Raw genomic sequence first — 9,077 nt, 5'->3', positions numbered from 1 at the left:
AGGGTTGCTGGAGTGGGGGGTGAGGTGGGAGGGATGGGGTGACTGGGTGATAGACACTGGGGAGGGTATGTGCTCTGGTAAGCGCTGTGAATTGTGCAAGACTGTTGAATCTCAGATCTGTACCTCTGAAACAAATAATGCAATATATGTTAAGAAAAAAAAAGAAGAAGAAGAAGGTAGCAGGAGGGGAAGAATGAAGCAGGGGAAATCAGAGGGGTAGACGAACCATGAGAGAGGATGGACTCTGAAAAACAAACTGAGGGTTCTAGAGGGGAGGGGGGTGGGAGGATGGGTTAGCCTGGTGGTGGGTATTGAGGAGGGCACGTTCTGCATGGAGCACTGGGTGTTATGCACAATGAATCATGGAACACTTCATCTAAAACTAATGATGTAATGTATGGGGATTAACATAAGAATAAAAATAAATAAATAAATAAATAAAAAGATTACCTTGACAGTAACATGAAGTGAAGATTGGATGAAGGGTACCAAGTGGGAGCTCAGGGGCAATTAAAACCAACAGGCAGACAAAGGAACATGGATCTGGAAATAGAAAGGAAGGAAGAGATTTAACGAATATTCTTCAAGGCAGAATGGACAGCTTGGTGAACGACTGAATGTAACAATGAGAAGTGGGAAGAATCAAAGAACACTGAGGGTCGGCAGGAAAAGTTCAGCCATCATGAACGCCTGGAAGGTAGTGCGGGCAGAGTGATGAGGAGAATGGGCGTTTGAGCTGAATGGGCCTGAATTCAAGTCCTGAAACCATCTTTTCCAACCTGAGTGTTCTTGGGCAAGTTAGTTAACCCCCCTGACCTCCATTTCTTCACATATAAAGGAGGATAAAAGTAACACATAGAATTATTGTGAGGATGATATGCACTAATTCATGAAAAGTACATATTAGCATAGGAGCTGGTGTTCTGCTTGGGACTTTTTAGCTCTAAAGAGGCAAAAAAAAAAAAAAAAGAACAGATTTGAGTCAAGAAACGAGACAGCAAATTCTATTTCACATGAACTGAATTTGAGGCACCAATGGGAAGTGGAAAGATAGCCAGAGAAAACATAATAAAAGCATTGCAGAACAAGAAAGGACCTAAAGATATTCCTTCGGAAGCCAATAGGAGAAGTTGTAGAGGTCTCTGGAATAAAGGGGTTTACCTATAGAAAACGTGAATGAGCAGAAAGGGGAGTTAAGAAAGGAACTGAGGAAGTCAAACAGAAGCTCCAATCATTATTTCCCCTAACAATGATGAGTGTCATGGGCCAGAGTTATCCCAACCAATCCATATATTTTTTTAAAGATTTTATTTATTTATTTGAGAGAGAGAGAGCAAGTAGGGGAAGGGGCAGAGGGAGAGGGAGACTCCCGCTGAGCAGGGAGCCCCACATGAGGCTCAATCTCAGGACCTCAAGATCATGACCTGAGCCAAAGGCAGATGCTTAACTAACTGAGCCATCCAGGTATCCCCCAACCAATCCATATTATGTACATCCCCTCTCTCCAGTGTCTGTGAAGGAGTATTACTCGTGTGTGTGTGTGTGTGTGTGTGTTAAGAACACTCAACATAAGACCTACCCTCTTAGCAAACTTTTGTCCATAACACAGCATTGTTAGCTATAAGTTCTGTGCTGTGCATTAGATTAGTAGGACTTATTCATCTTGTACATCTGAAACATGGACTGCTGAAATCACATAGTATGTCTCCTTCTGTGTCTGACTTATTTCATTTAGCATAATGTCCTTTAGGCACATCCATGTTGGTGAGGTTGTGGAGAAAAGAGAACTCTTGTGCATTGTTGGTGGGAATGTAAATTGGTCCAGCCACTATGTAAAGGTTTCACAAAAAAAAAAAATTAAAAATAGAACTACCATATGATCCAGCAATCCCACTGCTAGGCATGTACTCAAAGGAATTGAAATCAAAATCTCAAAGAGATATCCTCACTCCCAGGTTCACTGCAGCATTATTTATAGGAGCCAAGACAGAGAAACAACCCAAATGCTTATCAATGATGAATGGGGAAAAAAATATGGTATATACATATAATGAAATATTAATCAGCATTAGTTTTTTTAAGATTTTATTTATTTATTTGACAGAGCGAGAGAGCACAAGCAGGGGGAGCAGGAGAAGGAGAGGGAGAAGCAGGCTCCCCGCTGAGCAGGGAGACGGGTGCGGGGCTCGATCCCAGGACCCTGGGATCATGACCTGAGCCGAAGGCAGACACTTAACCATCTGAGCCACCCAGGCGCCCCATTAATCAGCATTATGAAAAAAGGAAATCCTATCATTTGCAACAAGATGGAGAGAATATTATTCTTATCTCCATTTTATAGAGAGGCAAAACTAAGGCAGATTAGACACTTTCCCTGGGGCCACACAACTAATAAGTAGCATAGCCCAGATTCCAACCCAAGAGTCTTGAGCACATGCTCAGTACACTATACCCAGGAAAGGTTCTCTTGGGAAAATTTCTCAGACAGGGAACCAGAAGAGCATGTCATAGAAGAGGAGAATATAAAGAAATGGCTAGTGGTGTACAGCTTAATAAAGAAGTCAATTCAAGTGTCCTATAGTCTTGAAAGTTTCTGATAAATAAGTTATGTAAGGAATCTTTAATCAGATGGCAACATAGGGGTCATTTTACCTACTCCTGGCATCCCTGGCAGATGGGCACAAATGCCTACAATAATCAGGAGCACTCATTACGTTTTAATTGAGATATAATTCACATATCATAAAATCTACCATTTTAATGTGTACAATTCAGTGATTCTTAAAAATATATTCACAAGGTAGTTTGTGCAACCATGATCACTTTTTTAAAAATTTATTTTAATTCCAATATAATTAACAGTGTTAAATTAGTTTCAGGTGTAGAATACAGTGATTCAACAATTCTCTACATTACTCAGCGCTCATCATGATAAGTGTACTCTTAACCCCTTCATCTATTTCACCCATCCCCCCACCACCTCCCCTCTGATCACTGTTTATTCTCTATAGTTAAGAGTCTGTTTCCTGGCTTGTCTCTTGGCTGTTATTGTTCATTTGTTTTGTTTCTTAAAATACACATATGAGTGAAATCATATGGTATTTGCCTTTCTCTGACTGACTGATCTCACTTAGCCTTATATCCTCTAAATCCATCCATGTTGTTGCAAATGGCAAGATTTCATTCTTTTTGATGGCTGAGTAATATCCCATTGTGTGTGTGTGTGTGTGTATATATATATATACACACACACACACACACACCTCATCTTCTTTGTCCGTGCATGCATCGATGGATACTTGGGCTGCTTCCATATCGTGTCTATTATAAATAATGCTGCAATAAACATAGAGGCCCATGTGTCTTTTCAAATTAATGTTTTTGTATTCTTTGGGTAAATCCCCAGTAAAGTGATTCCTAGATCATAGGGTAGCTCTATTTTTAATTTTTTGAGGAACTTCCATAGTATTTTCCACAGTGACTGCCCCAAGCAACCATGACCCCTTTCTAATTCTGGAACATTTTCATCACCCCAAAGAGAAACCCCACACTCATTACCAGTCACTCCCTATTCCCCGTCCCTCCTTCCCACCCCCAGCCCCTTATAACCATTGGTCTGCTTGCTGTCTCCATGGATTTGCTCATTTTGGACTGCCATGACTTTTTAAGGTGGCCTCTTCCTCTCACTGGTAATACTGCTGCAACTTGGCTTGCCTATGTTGACCCATCGGGTGGTTTTTGAAAGTTTCCATCCCTTGGTTCTAGGCTGGCTTTCCTGAGTACATGGGGCAAGTCTCTTCTCGGTTCTAAAGCAACATTTCCCGAAGTGTGGGCTGGGGTGGCAGACACCGCTAGGATATAGAAGTCATGAACACCGGGGCGCCTGGGTGGCTCAGTTGGTTAAGCATCTGCCTTCTGCTAGGGTCATGATCCCAGGGTCCTGGGATAGAGCCCCATGTAGGGCTCCTTGCTCAGCGGGGAGTCTGCTTCTCCTTCTTCCTCTGCTCCTCCCAACCCCCACTTGTGTGCGCTCTCTCTCTCTCTCTCAAAATGAATAATAAATCTTTAAAAAAAAGAAGTCATGAACACTGAATCTCACAGTGACAGAGAAGCTGCAGTCCCTTTTCCAATTCTCTCAGTCCTCGCAACATAACCAAGGAGAAAGTCTCAGTTTAGAATTTTGGTAGTTTTAAGGCTCAAACTCTTGCTAGTCTTTTGTTTTCACCAAATTCTTTTAACAAAGAACAGGCTCAGAGCTTTCTGGTACAACAGTATTTAGGGCAAATTAAATAAAGTCTCATTTTCATTGTACTCAGTTTTACATTTACCTTCTCTTTATGGCATTTAAGTGATTGACATAAAGTTTCCTTCAAAGGGCAAGATTTAATGAAACAATTTAAAGAAAATATTAAAAAAGGCTAAGAGTAGGCAGGCTCTGGGATACGACAAAAATCAGGAAAATGATGCTTGGATCCTGGAAGTCTGAGACTCGGTGTTCTAAAGGCAATGTTTCACATATTCGGAAATTAACATCTAGTTTTCCCATAGTTGCCTCCTGGAAACATGTCCAAACAATTATAAAGCAATTGGACCACAGCAGTGCTGCACGAGTATGAGATATCTTGCTAAAATTCCCATGGTTTCCAAATATCTTCTAAATATAACAAATCAAACCACCCCCCTCCAAAATCAGTAATTAGGCAAACCGGGTGCACACAGGACTTTGAAATCCCTCATCTCTGCTGTCAACTGTAATCAAATCTTCCCCAGACTTCTTGTTTTCCGGATTTACCCAAGGCCCTGTGACTTTTATCAGCAATTTATTTTTCTCTGGAAATGTTGCCTCGTTAGAAGACTCAAGAAGAATTCAAAATTAAATTGTTCTGCTGTTTTCTCTCTGGGCAAGGGATGCAATCAAAACTTACTTCCCCTGACTTTCTCGTGCCTCGTTTTTGAGACTAAAAAGGATTTTTATTGGTTGCCTATTTTATCCTTAGCTCACCCCTTCTGCAGCTGTGTCTAGACACCTTCCTCATCAGCTGCAATTCATTTTTCAGCCATGGCATTTTGCAGCTCCCCAGACCCCGAGACTGCAGTTCGGGAGACATTCCCAGGGCCTGTGAGTCATACTGAAAGAAGATAAAGCATTCTTGCAGGGAGGACTGATTAGGACTGCCCACTCCACTTCTGCCAGTCCGAGGAAAGAAAGGCAGGACAACCTCAGGCAAAGCTTCCCAGCTAGAGGTCTGTGGCTTTCTCCGGAGCGAATGCCTCTCCTATAAATATCTTTGATGGCAGCATCTGTATGTGGCTTTGTGTTTCCCTCCATGGCAAACAATAATGCCCATTTTATATGCAAGGATATGGAAATATGCTTAGAAGAAACACACCCTTTTAAAACAGAAGTAAGCTAGATTGAATTTAAATAAATCGGGAGAAACAGAATAGAATTAATATCTTCAAATGTAATACAGAAGAGCTGTTTGCTGAAATATCTGCATTAGGATCCTCTCGTTTATTGTTAAGGTTGGAGACAAAAATTAAATGTCAGTTAGGGAAAGTGTACATTTGGGGACAAACCATGTCTTCCCACAGATGAAAATTCCTTGACCATTCTTTAATGTTAAGATTTTTTTGTAGTTTCCTTCTTTAATGCCATCTCTTCTAGAAAAGTCTGCATAATAGTCCAGTACTCCACATAGGACACATTTTTAGTTCATCCAGCTCCCAGTACAAAGCTCTAAGTTTAACAAGGCAGCAGAACACAGGGACATTCTGATTACTCTCACATGTCTCCCATCCACAGCTCTGCAGATTTTAGTTAAGCGTCACTCTTCAAGAAATAATCGGCCGTGAAAGTTCTCAGATCTTTCTCGCTTCCACGTGAATTTGACCAGATAGGCTTCTCCCTCTCTCTCTTTTTTTTTTTAACAGCTTTATTGAGATATTGAGATATTGATTTACAAAGAACTATACATATTTAATGTGTAAATTTGATGAGTTTGAACAGGTGTGAACACCTGTGGCATCATCACCACAATCAAGGCATTAGGAATATCCAACCACTCCAGAGTTTCCCTGTGTCTGTGTGTGGGTGTGTGTGTGTGTGTGTTTGTAGTAAGAACAATTAATATGAGATCTACCCTCTTAACAAATGTTGCAGAGCACAATACAGTCGTTAAGTATAGCTACTATGTTATTTAGTGAATCTCTAGAATCTATTCACCTAGCGTAACTGAAATTTTATACCCATTGAACAGCAATCCCCCATTCCCCGCTCCCCAGCCCCTGGAAACCACCATTCTATTCTCTGTCTCTATGACTGACAATTTTAGGTACCTCGTGTAAATGGAGTCACGCAGTATTTGTCCTTCTATGACTGGCTTATTTCACTTAGCATAGTGTCCCCCAGGTTCATCCATGGCATTGCAAATGGCAGGATTTTCTTTATTCATTCATCTATTGATGAATGCTTGGGTTGCTTTGGGAGTGTGGCCATTGTGCCTGGCACTGCAGGGCACATGGTTCAGGAACTCTTCTGCAGCATGATCATTACTGGATGATCCCTACGTCTCACTTTCTGCTGTTTCCTTTCTCTATGGCAACCAGCAGAGATGCTTCTGCAAGACTGCGTTTTGTCAAGCGGCCGCAGGTTGTGGGTGGGATGGTGGGAGGGAGACTGCAAGGTTGGCAGAAATTCCCTGGTCCAAAGGCACCAGCTCATTTGCTCAGTATCCAGGCTGAGTGGGAGGGGAGCCCCACATGCAGAGTCAGCCCACCAGCCTGGGCTAGGAGGTGACTCTCCCTGCTTAAAGCCTCCAACTCAAATCAGCTTGAGCCTCCATAAAGGTGAGCACTGACCCCTGTCTCTATGGCTGTGACCCTGTTACAGTGGCCCAAGTTGTTATAGCGGCTTCTCATGTCTCATCCTCCCTGCCCCCCTACCAGAACTCTCTACTTATTAACATACCTTACTGAATGCTAACAATACGTTCCGCATTATTGCTGGTGTCTGGGGCTGGGGCAGGTGAAGTGTACTTTTTCTCATGGTGCTTTTAGTCTCGCAAGGGAGGCGGATATTAAACAAAAATGACACAAATTACGTATTATATAGTATGTGTTTATATAATAATTATGACATCATAAATTATGATTTGCCCTGTGAAAGCGGAATGTAGGGTGTTTTGACAAGAGTAAGGGCAATCAGGAAGATATAGAAAATGTAGGAAAATACAGATGTTCTGTGCGCGTAAGTGCTTACCAGAGTTGCTGAAAGAGCACTAATGATCAACATTCCTTCTACACTTGGGTCTGCTCCCTCTGTGACAGGGTTTCACAACCTCAGCATTATCGACACTTGGGACTGGACAATCCCTCATTGTGAGGCCGCCTGTGCATTATAGGATGGTAACCGCATCCCTGGGTTCTATTCACTAGATGACAGTAGCAACTCACCGCCCCCCCCACACACACACCAATTTGTAACAGCCAAAAACGTCTTCAAACATTGTCAAATATCCCTGGGGGCAGAAATCTCCTCCAGTTAAGAAGCACTGTTATATGAGGACCCCATGTATTTTGGGGGTTCCACAATCATTCCCAGGAGCTGGGAGTCTCTCATTGCTGAGCGAGCCCTTCAACACAAAGCAGTCCTCACATTACATTCATGCTCCAAATTGCCTGGGAATATATCATAGCAACTGAGTGTGACCCATGAGGCCCTTCATGACCGGACCCCTGCTTAGCAGTCCAGCCAAGATCACCTCCTAGGAGTGCCCACACTCACATGCTCCCCTATCTAGGCTCATAGGAGAACTCGCTCTTCAGGGAACACCCTCCTTCATGTTCTCGCATGGGTTAATGTCTTTTCTTCTTTTCCTCCTCTTCTCTCCCTTGTCCTCTTGCTCCTTCCCCTCCTCCCCTCCTATTTATTCTGTCTCTGCCCTTCCGTCTTCCTGCTGTCTCCCTGGAAGAACTCCTACTCATCAAGTTTTCACTTAAGTACAATCTCATCTGTGAAGCCTGCCTGGATTCCCCTGATGGACTCAGGCACTCCTTCCTAGACTCTCACTGGATGCCTTCTGCTGCCCTTCATGGTAGCAATGACCCCATACTGCATCCTAATTGTTGGCGTGTATGTCTGTCCCTCTCCAGACCACAGCCTCCTTGAATAAAAAAAAAAAAAGTTAAGATGTTTGTTATATTTTATCCAGCATTTTAAGGTATTTTACAGAGGGAGAATGTCCTTCACAGCTATTATCTTTCTCCCCCACCAGAACATAAGGCACATGAGGGCAGAGACATCATCTTCACAATTGTATTCTAGCAGCTGGGTCAACTCCTCATATAGAATCACATCCAGTAAATGTTTGCTGAATGAATGAATGAATGAATGAATGAATGAATGAATGAATGAGAAATAGAAGGACTTGGCTCTGCTATAGTTTGGTGCAATAAAGATGAGAGGCAGGGGCACCTGGGTGAATTAGTCAATTGATTGTCAGACTCTTGATTTTAGCTCAGGTCATGATCTCATGGTCCAGAGATCAAGCCCCGAGTCATGCTCCTCGCTCAGCAGGGAGGCTGCTTGAGATTCTGTCTCTCTCTCTGCCCCTGCGCCCCCCAAAATAAATAAATAAATCTTTTAAAAAGAGAGGCGCATGTACTCATCACACATCTTTCAAATCCATCTGTACAACCCCCAATGCACTCAGGGATTAAGAGTGAGATATTTTAGGGGCGCCTGGATGGCTCAGTTGGTTAGGCGACTGCCTTCGGCTCAGGTCATGGTCCCAGGGTCCTGGGATCGAGCCCCGCATCGGGCTCCCTGCTCCGCGGGAAGCCTGCTTCTCCCTCTCCCACTCCCCCTGCTTGTGTTCCCTCTCTCGCTGTCTCTCTCTCTGTCAAATAAATAAATAAAATCTTTAAAAAAAAAAAAGAGTGAGATATTTTATCCATGAGTCTTCTTCTATACATGAGTCTTAGGCTACTAGTTCATGATCATCAAGGCCACCTAGATTTTACCATATACCAAAACCACATATTACTTTATCTACCTGAAAATGCCACAGAAGTGT

The sequence above is a fragment of the Leptonychotes weddellii genome, chromosome 4 (genome assembly GCF_054177405.1).
Source record: "Leptonychotes weddellii isolate Sample4059 chromosome 4, ASM5417740v2, whole genome shotgun sequence".
NCBI classification, from domain to species: domain Eukaryota; kingdom Metazoa; phylum Chordata; class Mammalia; order Carnivora; family Phocidae; genus Leptonychotes; species Leptonychotes weddellii.
The sequence above is the reverse complement of the archived record's forward strand: the minus strand, read 5'-3'. Positions refer to the sequence as shown.